This window comes from Panthera onca, chromosome A2, assembly GCF_046562875.1.
Source record: "Panthera onca isolate mPanOnc1 chromosome A2, mPanOnc1 haplotype 2, whole genome shotgun sequence".
In the NCBI taxonomy this organism is placed as follows: domain Eukaryota; kingdom Metazoa; phylum Chordata; class Mammalia; order Carnivora; family Felidae; genus Panthera; species Panthera onca.
Window position 1 is genome coordinate 57,253,345 of NC_138340.1, and position 22,687 is coordinate 57,276,031.

Sequence of the window (22,687 nt, forward strand, 5' to 3'; positions counted from 1 at the left end):
GGCAGTGGAAATGGAGAGAAGCCAAGAGATTTAAAAGATGGAAGGGTCTAGTGATGTACAAAGAGGAGCAGAGGTGAGTGAATGTGTGACCCCAGAATGGCGAAAAGATACAGTAGGCTTGGCTTCTCATGTCTTAAACAGTTGCTGGCTCCCATCTTTGGGGAGGACCAGCTACTCTATTCTCTACTTGTCCTTGGGCTCTCTATGTTCTCCTAAGAAATCTCCCTTCTTGCTTGAAAAAAAAAAAAAGGCTGAGCTAAATAAAGATGGGAACACATGGATGTGGTGAGCAGCCGAGTGAGCTGACAAATGAGTGACACAGTGACCAGGGGAATTAATTCATGTCTCCAAGTGTCCAAAGAGTGAAGAGAAACTAGACCCAAGCGGAAGAAAAAGAAAGTCCTCCCACTGGGCATGCCTCAAAAGGATCCCTCGCCTCCCTACTGACACATCCGGCATCTTTCTTCTTCCACGGGGCTATGACCAATTTCGGCTATAACAGAGAAAGGGGAGTGGGTGAGAGAAGAAGAAGGGAGGGACAGGGAGGCAGAGGAAGGATGGGCTCCATGGACATATAGCAACCTCTATAGAATCCTCTCCTCTCCTCCATGTGGCCTCCCTCCCTATGCTTTCTTTTCAGAGTTCCAGACTTGACTTTCAGTGGTGGGAGGGCTTGGGATTCACAAACACCTCAAAAGAGAATTTCTGTAGCAGCAGCATTAGGCCACCTTACAGGAACTTAGAGCCTTGGGGTCCACACAGGCACAGAAAGCCGCGGGGTCTCCTCTGCCCTGGGTGTTCTCAATAGCCAAGAAGAGGAAGGTTCAGACACAGAACTGTATGGTTGTGGAGTCAGTTCAGCGCACCCACGGGGACAGCAAACAAGATGCTCCCTGTGGCAGCAGAGGGAGTGTTGTGGTCACTGTTCATGGTGTTTACAGGCTGACTCAGCTGGAGAGGCTTGTTCTAAGACCCAGCCACACAGGATGTCAGAGCTGAGAGGGCTCCAGGATTTCAACTTTCCCAGTGCCTCATTTTGCAGATAAGAAAGCACAAGCCCAGAGAGGGGAAAGACTTCCCTCGGGGCCACACAGTGGGTGGCACCGAGGGACTGGAAGCTAGCCTCTAGATGCTTGCTCAGACAAATCTCATTTCCTTGGAAGGCTCCTGGGATTTGCCCCCAGAAACCCAGAATAATTAGACTCTGAAAACTCATGGGAGCACATAGTAGGTACTCAGTGGACACTGGTTGACTGAATAAAGGATTATACCGGGACGCAAAAAAACAAATCTTGAAGCTGGGCATGGGCCCCGGATCCTGAATTCAAACAGGAAGTCGTGTTCCTTTTTGGTGTGGGTGAAATGGTCCGGAAGAAAGCAGTGGGGGAAGGGAAGAAGTGCTGCCACGAAGACAGTGGTGTGGCGGGAAGAGGATAAGAGCAGGTGCAACCCAGGATATTAAGCGCAGAGGAGGGCAGCAACTGGACACTAACCTCTGTTCTCTCAGGTTCACTTCCACCCTGGAAATCAGGTTGAACAGCTCAGGAGTTTCCTTAGGGAGGGTGGTCACATGACCTCAATCTGGCCATCCTCCCTGGCCACAGTGATTGGCTCAGCACTGGGTATGTGCCAGTCAGGTCCCAGTGGGTCCAGACCTTAGGGCTGGAATCATAGGGAATGAGGGGTTCTTTTCCTGTTGGGAGGCTGAAGGTGACTGTTGGGGGCCATCTTGCTTTCCTAACGGAAAAGCCCAGCTGAGAATGACACCAGCACAGAGGAAAGTAAGCAAGGCCAAGAGGTCGGGAAAGATGATTGCTACTGATGTCATCAAGCACCCAGGTACGGCCTTGCCTAAAACTGTCTGCCCTTAGCCTTCTTAGGTACGTAAATCATTCTCTCCTGCCTCGTTTGATTGCTTGTTTAGGCCTCTTTGGTTTTTCTGTCACTCAGTGTCTATCAAAAAACAACAACAACAACAACAACAACAACAACAACTCCAATTGCTCCTTGAAGTTGTCTAAATGGAGCATCCTGGAATTGTGACAGTATGGATTTAGGCTAGGTTCAAGGGGGACTTTGAGATAACAGTGCAAAACTCCACAGTCTAACCTGGAGAGCCAAATGGATTCAAACCGTATCTGTTGGCGGCCTGCTATAGGCTGGGCCAGTCACATTACCCAAATTAATCCTCATAGGACCGACCCTGTTAAGGTAGCAACTGATGACCCCATTTTAGAGGACGTGGCGGAGGCTCAGAGAAAGGAGGTGACAGGGCTATAGCTTGGAAGTGTGGAGCCCAGACTGCACACCCGGATTCTGCTGTGTGCAGCCTGAGAAGCCTCATGGTACGGCCTGTCCGTGTGTCAGGGCACCCGGCCCCACGCCTGGCATTCTGTGGGTGCCTGAGACTTGGTAACGGTCATGTGCCTGTTACAAGACTCAAAAGAGCAATGTGCACTGAAGGCAGGCAGGAACCTTCTTTCCCCAGCACTAACACAACTTCCCAGTTCCCCGAGGACTAGAATCCCTCTCTTTCCCTTGCTTTCCTTGGCAGAGTCCTGCTCATGTGACCACAGGGCAGTCCCCCATTCACAGCCGGCATTGGGAGCTGCTACAAGGGAGGCCAAGAGCCTTCACCCCTCCACCATGCCTGGGGACATCTCTTTCCTTGGAGCCTTGGGGAACCTGACACCCGACCTGCACACCCGAGGTCTTTTCCAGAACATGCCAAGAGTCTCACTCGGTTTGGAATGGGATGTATCCATCACTGCACTTTCCATGTCTCACTCGTGCACTCCTTTCTGTGCACGGTGGCCTCCCGTGCCTGCCACAGGAGAGGCCAAGCTGACAAGAAATCAACAGCTTAGCACTTGAAGGGACACACTAGGCAAGAGCTGACAGCTGGAAAGCTCTATTTAGAAAAGACCTCACGCGGGGCGCCTGGGTGGCTCAGTCGGTTAAGCGTCCGACTTTGGCTCAGGTCATGATCTCACGGTCCGCGGGTTCGAGCCCCGCGTCGGGCTCTGGGCTGATGGCTCAGAGCCTGGAGCCTGCTTCCTATTCTGTGTTTCCCTCTCTCTCTGCCCCTCCCCTGTTCATGCTGTGTCTCTCTCTGTCTGAAAAATAAATAAACGTTAAAAAAAAAATAAAAAAAAAAATAAAAAGAAAAGACCTCACGCTTTACACTGAAGAGGCTGTCGAAGCCCTCGGGGTCCGGAAGCAGTGCTTGGGCCAAAGTGAACTGGAAGGCTTCATGATGGCTGGAGGCTCTGGCCATGATGGGGGAGGAGAGGGTGTGGTGAGGTCCTTGGGGTGACCCGAAGGCCCACTGCGTGCAGGCTCAGGTTGGCCAGAGAGGAAAAGGCAGAGGCTTGTCCCAGAGGTGTTCACAGACCAAACATGAATGGGCCAACCAGACAGACAGAGCACTGTAGCTCATGGGTGTAGAGTACAGGGACAGGGGCAGAGATCCAAGTCTGCTGGGGAACTAGTTAAGAACAGAGAAATTTTAACCGACACTAGAAGGCTGTATCAGTTGGATGTGTTTGGCTGAAGTGACAGAAAACCCTACCAAGAGTGGCTTAAACTCTGAAGGCATCTAACATTGAATGTTTAATGACGATGTGAGAGATGGGAGGTCCAGAGGTGGTCTGGTGGCTCACAATGTCATCAGTGACCCAGGTGCCGCCTGCCTCTCCGTTCTACCGTTAACAGAATATTGGTGTCACTGGTTCACGGTTGCCGTGTGGCTGCCTCCACTCCGGCCGTCACATCTGCACAGTTAGCACTCAAGTCGGAAGCAAGGGGGCACCTTCTTGAACCCTGCCCACCTCTACTCAGGAAGGAGAATCTCTCACAGAAGCCCCCAAAGACTTCCTCTAATACCTCATTGGCCAGAACTGGGTCCCGAGCCCCTTCCCCAGCCAGTCACCAGCTGCAGGAAAAGTGGTTGCCGTGACTGGCTTGGACCAACCCTGATTCCTCCAAGTGGAGCATCCACAGGAAGAAGGCAGGGCGGGCTGGACAAAGGCTACTATGTGAGCATCTGACACCATCCAGCTCTAAGGGACAAGTGGATAAGGGAGCCGAGGGCTCAAAGCACAGGGAATGGAGAGCCGAAGGAATGGCACAGAGGTGCAGAGGTGTGGGGACAGTTTGGGTGCTCGGGATTACTGCTGGTTCCTTACCGTGGGAACACAGCACAGGTGGGAAAGGTGGGCAGGCCCTCATTTTCCAGTTTAGGCCTGGAGTGGGGCAGGCCTTAGGCTGTGGGGAGCTCCTAGGAGACGCTGAGCATGAGAGTGAGTGCGGGAGCAGAGGGGAAATCGCAGTTTTGTACGGGCACTTTAGGAACGGAGTAGAGCCATTCTGCGACAGCCAATAATGTCGCTAATAAAACTCTGGTGGCCTCTATTCAAACGGATGATTATAATTGACAAGAGAGAGCAAACATGACCTTAACTCGTACATTTGGTAGTGGCAGCTACCTGTTTCTGGATATTAGAACGCACACCCTCAGCCTGGTCCTTTAGACAGCTACTGTGTCACATCCGCGACCCTGTGGCCCCCACCGGTCCCACCTGCCCTCAGCCTGGCTTCCAGCCAGAGGCCCCAGGGGGCCTGAAATGACTCGGTGCCTGGTGTTGTCATGTACACGGGATGCCCCCAGCTCGAGGGTGGGGCTGACTGTGTCCCACTCTCCAGAAAAGACAGCAGAGGCTGGAAGTGAGTGGGGGCTTGCTGTGAGGTGTGGGGTAGGGTGTGACCCCAGAGCCTCTGCCTTTCCCCATCCACCGTGCTATGTATGACTTCAGGACTTCAGGAAGTTTGCTTATTGGCTAAACAAACCGAAGGGGGGCTCAGAACTCCTGCTCACTCTAGCGCTCCACCAGGGGGGTGCAGAGGATGGGAAGGGAGAGGACATGGGGAGGGGAGGGAGGAGGGCTCTGCTCTGTGCCATGCTCACCCATGCAGAGGGGCACACATGTGACCCCATAAACGTGTCATCCATCCGTTATGCCCTGGGGCCCTCTGAGCCGAGTGTGAAGAATGCCCTGCTCTTGCAGGGACCACACGGTCTGGGGGTGCCCAGGTGGGCAGGTGCACCGCAGGGGAGGCCCTCACGGTCCAGCCCGTGTCTGAGAGGGCAGCAGCCCTAATGAAGGCCCTCTGTTCCAGGAAATCACATCCTGGGATGGACAGGTGCCTGGGTTGCCAGGTCAGCCAATTCTGGCCTTAAAGGGCAAGCTGGTATCATCCAGGGGGCTGATTTTTTTTTTAATTAAATGGCACATTGAGAACCCACTAGTTAAGCACCAATCCTGCTCTCTTGTAGCCCTCAGCCTCAGCTTTGATTTCTTCTGGGGCCACAGCTTCTGAGCTTCAAGTTGAGTCCCATTATGCACATCAATTCTGTTCCCTTCCTGCGTTGACTTTAGTGTTAAGAGGCCACCCCAATAAACTCCCCCTCGCACACAGGCCAGCAGGCCTCTTTTCATGCAGTTCTGTAAAACGTTGAGCTGAGGGTTTAGAATCACAAGGCTGGGAGGGGCCTGTCTGACCAAGCAGGGCGGGTGGGCGGGCACCAAGGATTCACCCAGAAAACCTCAGCCAGCAAAGTGTCAGGCCGCCAGGAGAGCTGCCGCCAGGGATTGAGTGGGTTTAGAGGAAATCGATTAAGTGGATTCATCCAGCTGCCTCCGGGACGGCAGGCCCCGGAGGGGGGCTGTATGTGTGAAAGATGGAGTGTCCCAGCCGCCTGGACCCGCCCCTTCTCCAAACCAGGTGGCGAGACATGGCTTTGAAATAGGAACACTGGCATTCAAAGCTGGCTCCATCTCTTAGTCATCAAAAGGAAAATGAGCCTCAGTTTTCTTATCTGTAAACTGGGACTCTTGAAAGCCCTCCCTCTTAGGGTGGGGTGGGGGGGGGGGATTAAGCGAGGTAACACCGGGTTAGCTCGGAAGCTGGTTGGGGCTGAGTGTGCTCCCAGACACGCTATCATTGCTGTCGTGATCCCTGTCTTCCAGGGCAGGGTCGGAATGCTTTCTCCATAAAGCATTTTGCTCCGCCTTTGTGTCTGCCACAACTCCTCGGCTCTGCTGTTCTGGTGCAAAACAAACCTTAGCCATAGAGTCCGCACTCTCCAGCTCTGCTTTCTGGGTGACGGGGGTTCAGGCACCTGGGACCTGCCATGTGACACAGTCACATTTTCAGCAGTGGGCAGGGCTGTTTTCCCAACAAGTTGCACTTGGCCTTGGATCGCTAACCCTGTTCTAGGAGGCTGGCTGGGCATGAGTCCCCTGGAGTCCCCTAAAGTCCCCGGGCATAGGCTCATGTGCCCTGGAATCCATACCTCCCGGCCCCCAAGCAGTGGGGCAATTAGTAAATCGTGCCCCTGGGGGCCTTGCAGCTAAGACCTGAGTGAGTGGCGCTCTGTCCCTTATTCAAACTACCAGGAAACCCAGTCGTGGGAGATGAGGGATTCGCCCAGGTCACACAAACTCAGTTCAGACTTCCTGGGGCACTGTGACCTGCTCTTCATCACTGTCAGTGACAAGGGAAAGGCCTCAGGTGGGAGGGGTGTGTGGGCAGGAGGACCTGTTGGGTCACGCTAGCCTCGCCTGTCAAGGAGCAGCTCTGGGTGACACATGGCCCACGTGTGTCACCTTTCAGCTCGTAAGAGAAGGTCCCTTTGGAAGCACTGGCTTCTGTCCTTCGATGGAGAGCCGACTGCGTGCCAAACACAGCAACCCTACGAGTCAGGTTGGGAAAGCCGGGCACAGAGAGGTCAGGGCAGTTTCCAGGTCACACAGCAGGTAGGGGCAGAGCTGGGGTCTGATGCAGACCTGATGCCCAGGCCCACACTCTCTACTTCCCCAGGAGCCATCATGACACATGCCAGTGTCCCTCGGAGAGGTACCAGCTATCAGCCCCGGGAGCCATCCCTGCCCAACAACCAGGCAGTCATAAAAGGGAGGAAGGACAGGGACGTCTCCTGGGTGCCAGGCTGGGTTTGAATCCTGGCTCTGTCTCCGGGTGAGTCGCCAAGTCCTCCTGTCCCCATGGTGCTGAAATCAACAACTACTTTTTAAAAAAGTTTTTCTAATTATCGTTTTTTATTTAGTTTTGAGAGAGAGAGAGAGACACAGAGCGTGAGCGAGGGAAGGGCCAGAGAGAGAGGGAGACACGGAATCCAAAGCCAGCTCCAGGCAGTGAGGCGGCTCTGCCAGTGAGGCAGAGACCTAGTGGCCTGCAAGCCACCGCACCCTGCCCAGGAGGCTGATTTTGGGGTGGTGGTGGTGGTGAAGGGGTGCCCCTGCATGTCCACAAGGAGGCCACCAGGTGGGGGCACAGGGGCTGCGCATATCCTGAATCTGGACCCTGTCTCGGGGCTCCTGGCCCTCAGCCCATCTCTAGTCAAGCGACTTTAACCAAGGGCCAGGAACTAGGCCGCAGGGGCCAAATCCAGACTTTGAAAGAATTAATTTTCACATTCAACATTGGGAGAGTTCAGATGGAAACCCAGGTGTGGCGATTTTAGTGGTGGCTGTGTGATCTGACATGAGAAGATCTAGCTGGGGAGGAGCCAACATGGAGGGAGAGCGTGCAAGTTGTTTTTGCATCTTGCATCCATGAAATACAGCCAGATCAACTCCAACCCATCCTGCACACCTAGAAAACTGATTTGAGTATTAACACAACAACATGCACAACCTGAACCACAGAACTCAGCAGGTACACGACACGGAGAGGCGAACTGGGGGGAGAGAGAAGCCGCGGAGGGCAGGGAGCTGTTTTTGCATGTAGAGAGAGGATGGAGACGCGGGCGGGGGGGTGAGGTACGGGAAAAGCACTCCCCCACCAAAAGCATTTGGAGAGAAAGTGAAAAAGTGGAAACAGCCACAGTGACTGAACTAAAAAGGGAGAAAGGAGAAAGGAGAGGGCTTAAATTCCATTAAGATGCTATAAACAGGTGGAACGCAGAGCCTGAAGTCTGCAGCTCAATACCTGGCAGTGCTCTGGTGGGAAGGGCAAATCCCCAGGAGGAGAGTGAAGTCCAGAGGGTCTTCGAGCCACAGGGGAGAGGCGGTTCCCCTGCTGGGAGGACATCTGGTAGAGGCGATGCGGCCCCCACAGAGGCAAAGGTACCAGCAGTCCCTGGAGAACAACCGTATTCGCCGGTGCTGGAACAAGGTTGTCAAGGGTGAAGCCTGGCGCCAGAATTGTGTCGTGATTTTGCATAATCCCTGAAATGCTGCAGCTATATGATTGCGTGAACTTTCTCTGGGGCGGGCTGGCACCCGGTCGCAGTCTCTGCGCATCAGCAGCAGCACGGTCCTGTGAACGTTCCTGGGTGCGGTTGGCACCTGGCCATTGCTCAGTGAGACTCTCCCGCGGAAAGTGTCAGCGGGTCAAAGCCACATACCCTCAGAAGTGAAGGGTCAGGAAACACCGCTGCATCTGAGATAAAACTCAGGAGGGAGGTGCCGCCTGGCAACCTGACGGCTTGGTCACGGACAGTGTAAAAGCAGGCAGTGAATGGAAGCCGGAGACAAAGGACAGGTGTGCGACTGCTGGTTGGGGAGAGCAGAGCTCCCATACTAGAGACTGGGTAGCCGGGAGTCGCCATTTTCACCCCTCCCGCGCATGAGCATACATACCTACAAGCGCCACAACAATCCACCCCAGTAAGCTAAGCAGCGTCATCTAGTGGAGAATGGAGCCGTTACACTAAGCCCCGCCCAACTGGGCCAACCTCGCTCTTCAGGAACAACACAAGTCTCTCTGCTTGCTTAGTTTATGGACTATAAAGTGCTTCATAGTTTGACTTCTAGGGAAAAAGGATGTAATTTCAACCATATTTCAGGCTGTTTGCTGGTCCATCTATTCCATTTTCTTTTTCTTTTTTTTTGTTTCTTTTCTTTTTCTTCACTACAGGAAGAGAAAAATTTATTTTTCAATTTTTATTAAAAATATTTTTCTTTAATTTTTCTTTCTACTATACTTTTTACTTTTTTGTAAGTTTTCAAATTCTATTTTACTTCCATCATTTCATTTTATTCTATATTCATTTTTTTCAAATTTTCAAATGTTTTCCTTCCCCCCCCCTTTTTTTTCCCTCCAATCTATCAATCTCATTTCAAGAACCAGAACAAAACACACCTAGGATCTAGCATCATTTATTTGATTTTTGTGTGTGTGTGTTTAATTTTTAATTTTATATTTTTTATATGATTAATTCCTCTTCTTCCTTGAAAATGACAAGATGAAGTTATTCACCCCAAAAGAAAGAGCAGGAAGAAACGACAGCCAGGGACTTTAACCGACATAGACCCAATCAAGATGTCTGAATCAGAATTTAGAATCACGATAATAAGAATACTACCTGGAGTCGAAAAGAGATTAGAACCCCTTTCTGCACAGATAACAGAAGTTAAATCTAGTCAGGATGAAATAAAAAATGCTATACTGAGCTGCAATCTTGAAAGGATGCCATGGTGGCAAGGATGGATGAGGCAGAGAAGTGATTCAGGGATACAGAGGACAAACTTATGGAGAATAATGAAGCAGAAAAATAGAGGGAGACCAAGGCAAAAGAGCACGATTTAAGAATTAGAGAAATCAGTGACTCATTAAAAAGGAACAACATCAGAATCATAGGGGTCTCAGGAGATGAAGAGAGAGAGAAAGGGGTAGAAGGTTTAAGTGAGCAAATCACAGAAGAAAAGTGTCCTAATCTGGAGAAAGACACGGACATCAAAATCCAGGAGGTACAGAGGACTCCCATTAGATTCAACAAAAACTGACCATCAACAAGGCATCTCATAGTCAAATTCACAAAATACTCAGGCGAGGAAAGAATCATGAAAGCAGCAAGGGAAACAAGTCCTTAACCTACAAGGGAAGACAGGTCAGGTTTTCAGCAGACCTATCACCAGAAACTTGGCAGGTCAGAAAGGAGTGGCAGAATATATTCAATGTGCTGAATTGGAAAAATATGCAGCCAAAAATTCTTTATCCAGCAAGGCTGTCATTCAAAATAGAAGGAGAGATTAAAAGTTTCTTAGACAAACAAAAATTAAAGGAGTTTGTGACCACTAAACCAGTCCTGCAAGGAAGTTTAAGGGGGACTCTCTGAGGGGGGAAAGGATGAAAAAAAAAAAAAAAAAGAGAGAGAGAGAGACCAAAAGCAACAAAGACTAGAAAGGACAAGAGAACACCACCAGAAACTCCAACTCCACAAGAAACATAATGGCAATAAATTTATATCTTTCAGTACTCACTCTAAATGTCAATGGACTAAATGCTCCAACCAAAAGACATAGGGTAACAGAATGGATAAGAAGACAAGATCCATGTATATGCTGTTTACAAGAGATCCACTTTAGAACTAAAGATATCTTCAGATTCACAGTAAGGGGATGGAGTACCATCTATCATGCTAATGGCTGACAAAAGAAAGCCAGAGTAGCCATACTTATATCAGACCATCTAGACTTTAAAATAAAGACTGTAACAAGAGATGAAGAAGAGCATTATATCATAATGAAGGGTCTATCCACCAAGAAGACCTAACAATTGTAAAGATTTATGCTCCAAATGTAGGAGGACCCAAATATATAAGTCAATTAATCACAAACAGAAAGAAACTCATTGATAATAATACCATCATAGTAGGGGACTTCAACACCCCACTTACAACAATGGACAGATCATCTAAACAGAAAACCAAGAAGTAAACAATGGCTTTGAATGACACACTGGACCAGATGGACTTAACAGATATATTCAGAAAATTAAATCCTAAAGCAACACGGGGTGCCTGGGTGGCTCAGTCAGTTATGCGTCCGACTTCGGCTCAGGTCATGATCTCGTGGTCCGTGAGTTCGAGCCCCACGTCGGGCTCTGTGCTGACAGCTCAGAGCCTGGAGCCTGCTTCAGATTCTGTGTCTCCCTCTCTCTCTAATCCTCCCCCATTCATGCTCTGTCTCTCTCTGTCTCAAAAATAAAGAAACGTTAAAAAAAATTTAAATCCTAAAGCAACGGAATATACATTCTTCTCCAGTGCGCTCAGAATTTGCTCCAGAATAGATCATGTACTGGGACACAAATAAATCCTCAACAAACACAAAAAGATCGAGATCATAACATGGATAGTTTCAGACCACAATGCTGGGAAACTCAAAATCAACCACAAGAAAAAAATGTGGAAAGATAACAAATACTTGGAGACTAAAGAACATCCTACTAAAGAATGATTGGGCCAACCAAGAAGTTGAAGAGGAAATTTATTTTATTTTATTTTTTTTTCTTTAAAAATATCCTTTATTTAACTGTGCCTAATGCTTTGGGGTATTCCAGTGAACTTTGCTTTTATTTTTTATTTTATTTTTTTATTTTTTTTTTTTTATTTTTTAATATATGAAATTTACTGTCAAATTGGTTTCCATACAACACCCAGTGCTCATCCCAAAAAGTGCCCTCCTCAATACCCATCACCCACCCTGCCCTCCCTCCCACCCTGCCCTCCCTCCCACCCCCCATCAACCCTCAGTTTGTTCTCAGTTTTTAACAGTCTCTAATGTTTTGGCTCTCTCCCACTCTAACCTCTTTTTTTTTTTTTTTTTTTCCTTCCCCTCCCCCATGGGTTTCTGTTATGTTTCTCAGGATCCACATAAGAGTGAAACCATATGGTATCTGTCTTTCTCTGTATGGCTTATTTCACTTAGCATCACACTCTCCAGTTCCATCCATGTTGCTACAAAAGGCCATATTTCATTTTTTCTCATTGCCACGTAGTATTCCATTGTGTATATAAACCACAATTTCTTTATCCATTCATCAGTTGATGGACATTTAGGCTCTTTCCATAATTTGGCTATTGTTGAGAGTGCCGCTATAAACATTGGGGTACAGGTGCCCCTATGCATCAGTACTCCTGTATCCCTTGGATAAATTCCTAGCAGTGCTATTGCTGGGTCATAGGGTAGGTCTATTTTTAATTTTCTGGGGAACCTCCACACTGCTTTCCAGAGCGGCTGCACCAATTTGCATTCCCACCAACAGTGCAAGAGGGTTCCTGTTTCTCCACATCCTCTCCAGCATCTATAGTCTCCTGATTTCTTCATTTTGGCCACTCTGACTGGCGTGAGGTGGTATCTGAGTGTGGTTTTGATTTGTATTTCCCTGATAAGGAGCGACGTTGAACATCTTTTCATGTGCCTGTTGGCCATCCGGATGTCTTCTTTAGAGAAGTGTCTATTCATGTTTTCTGCCCATTTCTTCACTGGGTTATTTGTTTTTCGGGTGTGGAGTTTGATGAGCTCTTTATAGATTTTGGATACTAGCCCTTTGTCCTATATGTCATTTGCAAATATCTTTTCCCATTCCGTTGGTTGCCTTTTAGTTTTGTTGGTTGTTTCCTTTGCTGTGCAGAAGCTTTTTATCTTCATGAGGTCCCAGTAATTCACTTTTGCTTTTAATTCCCTTGCCTTTGGGGATGTGCCGAGTAAGAGATTGCTACGGCTGAGGTCAGAGAGGTCTTTTCCTGCTTTCTCCTCTAAGGTTTTGATGGTTTCCTGTCTCACATTCAGGTCCTTTATCCATTTTGAGTTTATTTTTGTGAATGGTGTGAGAAAGTGGTCTAGTTTCAACCTTCTGCATGTTGCTGTCCAGTTCTCCCAGCACCATTTGTTAAAGAGACTGTCTTTTTTCCATTGGATGTTCTTTCCTGCTTTGTCAAAGATGAGTTGGCCATACGTTTGTGGGTCTAGTTCTGGGGTTTCTATTCTATTCCATTGGTCTATGTGTCTGTTTTTATGCCAATACCATGCTGTCTTGATGATGACAGCTTTGTAGTAGAGGCTAAAGTCTGGGATTGTGATGCCTCCTGCTTTGGTCTTCTTCTTCAAAATTACTTTGGCTATTCGGGGCCTTTTGTGGTTCCATATGAATTTTAGGATTGCTTGTTGAAGAGGAAATTTAAAAGTACATGGAAGCCAATGAAAATAACACCACAGCCCAAAACCTCTGGGACACTGCAAAGGCGGTCATAAGAGGGAAGGATATAGCAATCCAGGCCTTCTGACAGAAGGAGGAAAGGTCTCAGATACACAACCTAACCTTACACCTTGAATAGCTGGAAAAAGGACAGCAAGGAAAACCCAACACCAGAAGACAGGAAATAATAAAGATTAGAGCAGAAATCAATGCTATTGAAACCAAAAAACAAAACAAAACAAAACAAAAACCCAGTAGAACAGATCAATGAAACCAGAAGCTGGTTCTTTGAAAGCATTAACACAATTGATAAACCACTAGCCAGTTTGACCAAAAAGAAAAAGGAAAGGACCCAAATAAATAAAATCAGGAATGAAACAGGAGAGATCACAACCAACACAGCAGAAATAAAAACAATTAAGAGATTATTATGAACAATTATACGCCAATAAAATGGGCACTCTTGAAGAAACGGACAAATTCCCAGAAACATATAAATACCAAATCTGAAACAGGAAGAAATGGAAAATTTGAACAGACCCATAACCAGTAAAGAAATCTAAATAGTAATCAAAAATCTTCCCCAAAACAAGAGTCCAGGGCCAGATGGCTTTCCAGAGGAATTCTACCAAACATTTAAGGAAGAGTTAACACTTATTCTCTTGAAGCTGTTCCAAAAAAATAGAGGAGTGGAAGGAAAACTTCCTTTCTATGAGGCCAGCATTACCTGGATCCAAAACCAGATAGAGACCCCACTAAAAAGGAGAACTATAGACCAATTTCCCTGCTGAACATGGATGCAAAAGTCCTCAACAAGGTATTAGCCAACAGGACCCAACAATACATTAAAAAAATTATTCGCCACGACCACGTGGGATTTATACCTGGGATGCAGGGCTGGTTCAATATCTGCAAACAATAGATAGGATTCATCACCTCAATAAAAGAAAGGACAAGAATCACATGATCCTCTCAATAGATGCAGAGAAAGCATTTGACAGCATCCTTTCTTGATAAAAACCATCAAGAGAGTAGGGATAGAAGGATCACACCTTGAGATGATAAAAGCCATATATGAAAGACCCAATGCTAATATCATCCTCAATGGGGAAAAACTGAGAGCTTTCCCCCTAAGGTCAGGAACAGGGCAGGGATGTCCACTCTCACCATTTTTATTCAACATAGTATTGAGAGTCTTAGTCTCAGCAATCAGACCACACAAAGAAATAAAATGTATCCAAATCAGCCAGGAGGAGGTCAAACTTTCACTCTTTGCAGATGACATGATACTCTATATGGAAAACCCAAAAGATTCCATCAAAAAACTGCTAGAACTGACACATGAGTTCAGCAAAGTCACAGGATATAAAATGAATGCACAGAAATCAGTTGCATTCCTATACACCAACAATGAAGCAACAGAAAGAGAAATCAAGGAATCGATCCCATTTACAACTGCACCAAAAACCATGAAACACCTAGGGATAAATCTAACCAAAGAGGTGAAAAATATATACACTGAAAACTATAGAAAGCTTATGAAAGAATTTGAAGAAGACACAAAGAAATGGAAAAATATTCCATGGTCCTGGATAGGAAGAACAAATATTGCTAAAATGTCAATGCTATCCAAAGCAACCTACATAGTCAATGCAATCCCTATCAAAATAACACCAGCATTCTTCCTAGAGCTAGAACAAAGAATCTTAAAATTTGTATGGAACCACAAAAGACCCCGAAGAGCCAAAGCAATCTTGAAAAAGAAAACCAAAGCGGGAGGCATCACAATCCCGGACTTCAAACTTTATTACAAAGCTGTAATCATCAAGACAGTGTGGTACTGGCACAAAAACAGACCCTCAGATCAATGGAACACAATAGAGAACCCAGAAATGGAGCCACAAATGTATGGCCAACTAATCTTTGACAAAGCAGGAAAGAATACCCAATGGAATAAAGACGGTCCCTTCAGCAATTGGTGCTGGGAAAACTGGACAGCGACATGCAGAAAAATGAACCTGGACCACTTTCTTACACCATACACAAAACTAAACTCAAAATGGATGAAAGACCTAAACATAAGACAGGAAGCCATCAAAATCCTCCAGGAGCAAGCAGGCAAAAATCTCTTTGATCTTGGCCACAGCAACTTCGTACTCAGCACGTCTCCGGAGGCAAGGAAACAAAACGCAAAAATGAACTACTGGGGCCTCATCAAAAGGAAAATTCTGCACAACGAAGGAAACAATCGGCAAGACTTAAAGGTAACCAACAGAATGGGAGAAGATATTTTCAAATGACGTATCAGATAAAGGGTTAGTATCCAAAACCTATAAAGAACTTATCCAACTCAACACCCAAAAACCAAACAATCCAGTGAAGAAATGGGCAAAAGACATGAATAGACGCTTCTCCAAAGAAGACATCCAGATGGCCAACCGAAACATGATAAAATGCTCAACATCACTCATCATCAGGGGAATACAAATCAAAACCACAATGAGAGAACACCTTATACCTGTCAGAATGGCTAACCTTAACAACTCAGGCAACAACAGATGTTGGCGAGGATGCGGAGAAAGAGGATCTCTTTTGCATTGTTGGTGGCAATGCAAGTTGCTGCAGCCACTCTGGAAAACAGTATGGAGTTTCCTCAAAAAATTAAAAATAGAACTACCCTACGACCCAGCCATTGCACTACTAGATATTTATCCAAGGGATACAGGTATGCTGTTCTGAAGGGACACATGCACGCCAATGTTTACAGCAGCACTGCCGACAATAGCCAAAGTATGGAAAGAGCCCAAATGTCCATCTCTGGATGAATGGATAAAGATGTGGTATATACATACAATGGAGTATTACTCGGCAATCAAAAAGAATGAAATCTTGCCATTTGCAACTACGTGGATGGAACTAGAGGGTATTATGCTAAGTGAAGTTAGTCAGTCAGAGAAAGACAAATTCCTATAACTTCACTCCTATGAGGACTTTCAGATACAAAACAGAGGGAAGGGAAGCAAAAATAACATAAATACAGGGAGAGAGACAAAACATAAGAGACTCTTATACCTGGAGAACAAACAGAGGGTTACTGGAGGGGTTGTGGGAGGGGGGATGGGCTAAATGTGTAAGGGGCATTAAGGAATCTATATTGTTGCACTATATGCTAACTAACTTGCATATAAAGTCAAAAAAATAAATATAAACAGAAAAAGAAGATCCAGATGCTTGGGGGACATTCCCTCCGGACCGCTCTCTTCTGGGGCTGAGCTGGAGCCATCCTGTGGACAGAGCTTGTCCCCCTCCACAGTCCCCACTGCTCCCTAAGCTCCCCCTGCCTCTCCAGACTCGGCCCCTGGAGTCATCTGAGTCTGCTGTCCTCCCTGCTGCCTCATGGAGCTTCACTTCCTCATCTGGGCATGAACCACAGCCATGTCAGCCTGCCCCAGTCCCTGGCCAGGGGTCTCAATGGGCTGAGAAGGTAGCCCTCAAGGCCGGCCCTGCAGAAGCAGCTGAGAAGGGGAGGAGGTGGGCCAGGAGTTGAGAACAAGGGCTCTGGGAAGTGTCCCCAAGGTATGCCACGGCTTCTGACTTCCCAAGATCCACCCTAACAGTCCCTCATACGGCCCTCCATCAGGCATTTGCAGACCCCAGCCAGCGGGTGTCTGTGGTCCCAAGGTCAACACTGAGGGCACACAGCAGCAGACGTCCGGCCCAGCGCTCCAGTTCTGGCATGTATAGCTCATGTATGGCACATGTGCTCATGTATAGCACAGCATCCTGTGAGGTGGCTGTGGCCAGGCCCACTTGCAGGGAGACAAGGGGCTTGCCCGAGGTCATGCACACTAATAGGGGTTAGAACCTCAGTCTGCCAGTCTATAAAGCTGCCCCTCAAAAAGCAGACCATGTCCTCAGGAGACTGGTCATCAGGCAGTTACAATCAGGTGATTTGAGTATAGATGGGGTGAGTGTGTCAGGGTGGGGGGTGGGCAGGCAGGGTCGGAAGAGCAGAGTCCTGAAGGGGGAGGGGCTTTGCTAGGTGCTGAGGACCCAGCTTGTGCAAAGGCCCAGGGGTGGGATGCAATGGGGGCGACAGGGCTCGCATGCTAAGGCAGGAGCAGCGGAGTGGGACAGAAGGTGACGCTGGGCGCACTCGCCCCCATGTGTGGAAGCCCCCAGATTCCCCCCTCCTCCCGGCTCCACCCACGTCCTGGCAGCCCTGTCTCCACGTCTCCATCTGTCTCCTGCCCTGAGGCCCGGCCCCCTAGCCGTCTCCTCAGCGTCCTGAGCTTCCACACATGGGGAAGCTGTCCTGTCTTGGCTCAGACACAACAGATGGATTCCCACCCTTGAAGTGATAATTAGTTTCTCATTACTGAGAGGTACCGTTCTGACATGTCCTCAAAGTTTAAAATAAATTAAAATTGGAAAAAAAAATCCAGACTCTTAATGGTGTAAATGAGCATGGGAGTAAGAGAAGGTCCCTCGGCTCCTATTAATGATGGAGCCCTTCTGGTCCTAGAGAGAGGGAGGAGGTGGGCTTGACCCACAGGTGGCCTGTGTCTATTCGGTATTCTATCTATCGTCACATTTTTCTCAGCCCGTTTTTGCATCTGGCCCAGAGCCCTTAGAGAGCTCACGGACTGGAGAGGAACCAGGGTGATCACAGCCCTGTGCCGGAGGGGTCTCGGTGAGGCCAGAGGGGGCTGTGGAAGGCGGTGGGAATCAAGAAGGGCTTCGAGGAGGAGGGCCTCCCAGGATGAGCCATCATCTGGCCACAGGGAAGCAATGGGAATACATGATGGAATGAGTAAGTGAATGAATGAATGAACGAATGAACAAATGGGTGCCCATCCAACAGAGAGCAAGAAGGAGCAGCCAGCCCAGGCCCGGGTGGAAACGCGAGGCATCCTGAGTGGGAGGGCTGTAGTGTGATAACTGCCACACACCTGTCCTTATGGCCCTCTCGCTGCCACACCTAGCCTGAGCCGGCTGCATGGGAGCCCTGCTCTGTCCTCTGCTCCGGGACACTGCTCATCATTCCTAGCAACATCCCCCAGGGTGGCCTCAGTATCCCCACGTGTACTTGTACCTGCCCCCTGGGGGTTGGCTGAGTTCAACAGATTGATAACGCAGACTCGCATTAATTAGCTAGAAAGGTGAAACCAAGGAGTACCGAATGCACAAAATACAGACTCGAGACAAAGCTAAGATTCCACACTAATAATTAAGACATGGGCATCCCGCTGCAGCCTCAGGGCCTTTGCACTTGCTCTTCTCGCAACCTGGAACTCTGCCCAGTGTATCACTTGCTCCCGAAACACCTTTAGGAACTGCGTCCAACATCCTTCCTGATTTTATTTTTCTCCACTCTATACGCCACCACCTGACTTCGCGTACACATCACTTCTTTTTTTTTCGTCTCTCCCACTAGACCGTTGGCTACATGAGAATGGAGACCCCTGCTGGCTTGAGCCACCGCTGTGCCCTGGTGTCTGGAACCAGCCCGGCATGCGAGGGCCTCAGTGAATGTGCCCCAGGTGAGTGAATGTTGTAGACCACAAACCAGAATGTCCTGGGTAGTGCTGAGGGCTGTTTATTCACCCTTTATTGACCCCCTACGTGTGCCTGGCACCGACCTAGGTGTAGACACAGCAATGAATGAGACAAAACAAGCAAACAAACAAACAAACAACAACCCCCAGATACCTCTGTGCCCTGCTCCTGAGGCAAAGACACCGTGGAGGGCAGACAGTGAGCACACTGTGTTAGAAGGGGCATGAGCGGCAGAGGAAAGGCAGGAGTCAGGAGGCTCAGAAGTGCCAGGGTGGGGCTGGAAGAGGCTGGGGGCCAGCCACGGCTGGGGCATGGGGGAACAATCATGGGAGAAGAGATTGCACAGGACCTGGTGCCCTTGTGCATGAGGACTCTTCCTCCGGATGGGGGAGCCGTGCCTGGGTGCTTGAGCAGGGGTGGAGCCCTGAATGCCCCGAAGGGATGAAGTTGGTACTGGCAAGGGAGACTAGGGGTGGGGGACGCTGTGACTGGGGGTTGGGTAGGCGGGGATGGTTCCTCCAAGAAGGTGACACGTAAGATGAGGCCAGTGTGCGTGCGTCTGTCTGCCTGACAGGTCGCGTGCTGAGTCACTTTGACTTGACCTCTCTGGCTTGTCACCACCCCCTCCCGCCCCCAGGAAGAATCCTCCTTCTAGGGGCCCACTCGCCAAATAGAAACGACCAACGCAGAGCCCACGCCCCCCCACCTCCTTTCAGGCTGTCAGACTCTCCGACTCCGGGCCACTGTCTACCTGGTGTAATCACCCCCGGGCCAGGTACCAGATCATTCGGGACAGCTCCCACCCAGGCCCCAGGGTCCTGAAATTATCCACACTAGCCAATCCTAAGCGTGTCACCTGCCTTGCTTGTTCCCTCCTGCAGAAACCACAAGTAAGGCGCCTGTCATAATTGTCCCTCCTCCTGGGGTTTCTTCACGTGGCCCTGCACAGTGTGGCGTGCCCCTTCCTCCTGGGAACCGTGAGTAACAAACTCTTCTCAAAGGCATCGTCTCCTGATCTGTAGGCCTTACTGAACCTCAGATTTTCTCTAGACACACTTTATTTTAAAGCGGCACTACCAGACCCTTTGCAGACAATTAAGAGTAACAAACAAATGGACTGTATACGTTGTCATGACATCTTCAGCAAAGTTAATGTTATTAGAAGTCCTTCCCCCCCATAAGATGCAGGTTCCGTAAGAGCGGAGGGCGTATAGGAAATGACCCTGAGCAGACCAGGCACCTGTGAAGTCCTTGGTATCTGTCTCCCCAGACTGAGAGCTCAGGCCCAGTCGTCCCCAAGTCCCGGGCTCCACCTTCCTACCGTGCTTGCTGTTTGGTCAGTTTGTCAAATTCAGCTTTTAAGCTTGTCAGCTTTGCAGGGAACTTGTCAGCTCCAAACTCATCTTTTGAGCAATAATCAAGTTACACCGTGCGCGAGACGGCCTGTTCCCAGAGTTATTTAATTAGAATTCGCAGCTATTAGCGGGGCGAGAGTCAGCACAGCCTATTTCAAAGCCAGCTACCTCTCTGGTGGAGGGTGGGAATGCACGGTGTGGGAGGGAAGAGGATGAAGTCCCTGAAGATACGAGGTGGACTCCTTACGTTGGGAGCGTGGAGCCTCTTGTATTTCCAGGGAAGCCCCTGAAGAGGGGAGGGCTAGAGCCGAGCTTGGCTGTTCACCCCACAGAAGGAAGGGCTGAGAATTTCGGAGGGCTGTGGTTCTGGGAGCAGCCTGGCCCAAAGGAAGCACACGGAAAAGTCTGCCCCAAGACTGCTGTCCTGGTTACGACAAGGTTCAGCTGCTGTCACGGAGGTGCCCCGCATGAGTTTGCATCTCTCTCCGGCTCGGTCTACAGGCAGACGGTCCAGGGCTGGCCTGGCAGGGCTGCCCCAGGAAGCTCCTCTCCCCAAAGCCCTGTCATCCCAGAGGAGCCGCCCTGGGGCCAGGGTGGGAGTTTGCGTTCCCAGCAGCAGGACAGGGAGAGAAGCAGAAAGGGCCTGGTTCTCTGCTAGGAGACACCCCAGAAGGACAAATCGCTTCCCGTCCCATCCAGCGGGGAGAGTCTGGTCACTCAACTGGCCCTGCCGCAGAGGATGCCGGGAACCCTAGGGTCTTGGGCGGCCACACGCGCAGTTCAAAGTCCGGTGTCTGGTTACTCCGAGTAGTGGATAATGCCACCGGGAGCCACATGGACACGTGTGCCACATCCCCTTTAATGTCCTCTCTCGGCACTGACCACTCTCTACCCTGAGTTCATGTTTTACGAGAGACTGTTCATCACACAAGCTGCATGAAGTAATTTCATAATTCAGGAAGCAGGTGAGAACCCACCAGGGGTGTCAAATCGCTGAGGGACGCGATGACTGTCTCTGAAGCTCCCCACCCAGAGCCCACTGTGCACCTGCAGCCAAAGGTGTCTTGAGTCGCGGAAGTCGTCACGTTGGTCCCCACTCTTTAGAACAAGAAGACTGTCCCCGAGAACCCGCTTGGACTAAGGAGACCAGAGGCAGCCAGGGGCCCTGAGCTCACAGGAGAAAGTCTCATTGGTGGAGCATCCCATGCTCCCAGCAGACTGCTTCCCAGGCCCTGAGCTAGGGGACATTCAAGTCTGGGGATGCAGAGCAAAATGCACTAGTGGGCGTGGTCCTGGAAATAAGGGGTGCTGCTCCAAACGCCCACCCCTGCCTGCCTCCCCCACCTCTGTCCTGTATGTGCACAGCTTCCTTTGGTGTGAAAACCCTCCAGGTTCCTGTGGTGGGGTGGGGGGGGGGATCCCTCCCCATGCGGGACATGGAAAAGCTAGACTCCTACATTACAGTGGAGACTCAGCTGCAACGTTTGGGACCCCTAAGCTACTTTGGGGGCCCACCCCCACGCCATTTCCACTCCCACACAGGCTGGTTCTCAGGACTTTGTTACCCTGTTGTGAACTCTTGGTCATAAGCAACACAGGCCACAGGACCTAAATGTTCCCCTTGGCCCTTCTGAAAATGTGGGGCAATGTTAGTGTAGGAAGGTAGGATACAATCTCTACATTGCTTTCTTTTTTTTTTTTTTTAATTTTTTTAATGTTTATTTATTTTTGAGAGACAGAGAGAGACAGAGCATGAGCATGGGAGGGACAGAGAGAGGGGGAGAGACAGAACCGAAGCAGGCTCCAGGGTCCGAGCTGTCAGCACAGAGCCCGACGTGGGGCTCGAACCCACAAACTGCAAGGTCACGACCTGAGCTAAATTGTGACACTTAAACAACTGAGCCACCCAGGCGCCCCACAATCTCTACATTTCTGTAAAAAAAAATTTGTTATAACATTTCTTTATTTTTGAGAGAGACAGAGACAGAGTGAGAGCTGGGGAGGGGCAGAGAGAGAGGGAGACACAGGATCTGGGCTCCAAGCCGTCAGCGCAGGGCCCGATGAGGAACTCGGACCCAGGAACTGCAAGATCGGGACCTGAGCCGAAGTCGGCCACTCACCGACTGAGCCACCCAGGCGCCTCCAAGGTCTGCATTTCTGCCCTGCAATACTCCCACGACAAGTCCCTTGGGTGATTTTTCCATTTAGTTGTTCTGGTGAATTCCCTAGGACTGCATCACTCCACACTCCTCCGACCGGGACATGCGTGGCCCCAATTCTGTGCGGCGAGAATGCAAACAGAGTATCTGTGATACACCTTTCTGCGGCATCAACTTCATTACGAGATTTGGAATAACGGCCTCCCTCCTCCCCACACAAAAAACACAAGAGCAGGGGAGGAGAGAGATGCCTCAGGAAAAGCAGCCCAGTCTCTAAAGCTTCACCCAGCTGGGGACAGAAGGACAGACCCGCAGCTAGGGTGGCCTCTCCTCTTGTAGGCCGCGGACACGAGATACCCTCTTGATGGGAATCCACTGCAGAGAACTCTGAGGGGTGTGCACATTCCCGTTGTCCACGGGACCGTATCTGCTTGCCCGGGCCACCGTGTCCACACGGTGCACCCACGTTGCATCACACACACCCGCGTGGGTTTGGGTCCGATTCCTGGCCAGTGTCCTCCACCTGTCCCGGGGCTTCCTGGAGCTCAGCATCTTTCGCTGCACTTAAAATGCAGGGACGGGGAACCTGGGTGGGCCTCAGTCCCTCGGCAT

The 22,687-nt window shown here is 49.5% G+C and overlaps 2 long non-coding RNA genes across 7 annotated transcripts in view; one reads left to right on the forward strand and one right to left on the reverse strand.

Moving 5' to 3' along the window:
* LOC132676997 (uncharacterized) overlaps positions 1-1,641 on the reverse strand; it is a 49,623-nt gene extending 47,982 nt beyond the window's left edge. Inside the window, exon 1 of the long non-coding RNA XR_013554094.2 lies at positions 1,494-1,641. This is a non-coding gene — a long non-coding RNA (uncharacterized LOC132676997). The remainder of the gene's footprint in view (positions 1-1,493) is intronic.
* Positions 1,642-1,713: 72 nt separating this feature from the next.
* The window catches only part of LOC132675991 (uncharacterized), a 28,038-nt gene continuing 7,064 nt past the window's right edge, over positions 1,714-22,687 (forward strand). The window contains exons 1-3 of one of the 6 annotated variants that reach the window (XR_013554088.1): positions 1,717-1,839; positions 18,440-18,545; positions 19,443-19,538. This is a non-coding gene — a long non-coding RNA (uncharacterized LOC132675991). Of the gene's footprint in view, positions 1,881-18,439; positions 18,546-19,442; positions 19,691-22,687 lie in introns of those variants that run through there. The other 5 variants (XR_014137283.1, XR_013554090.2, XR_013554089.2 and 2 more) reach the window with 5 other exon arrangements.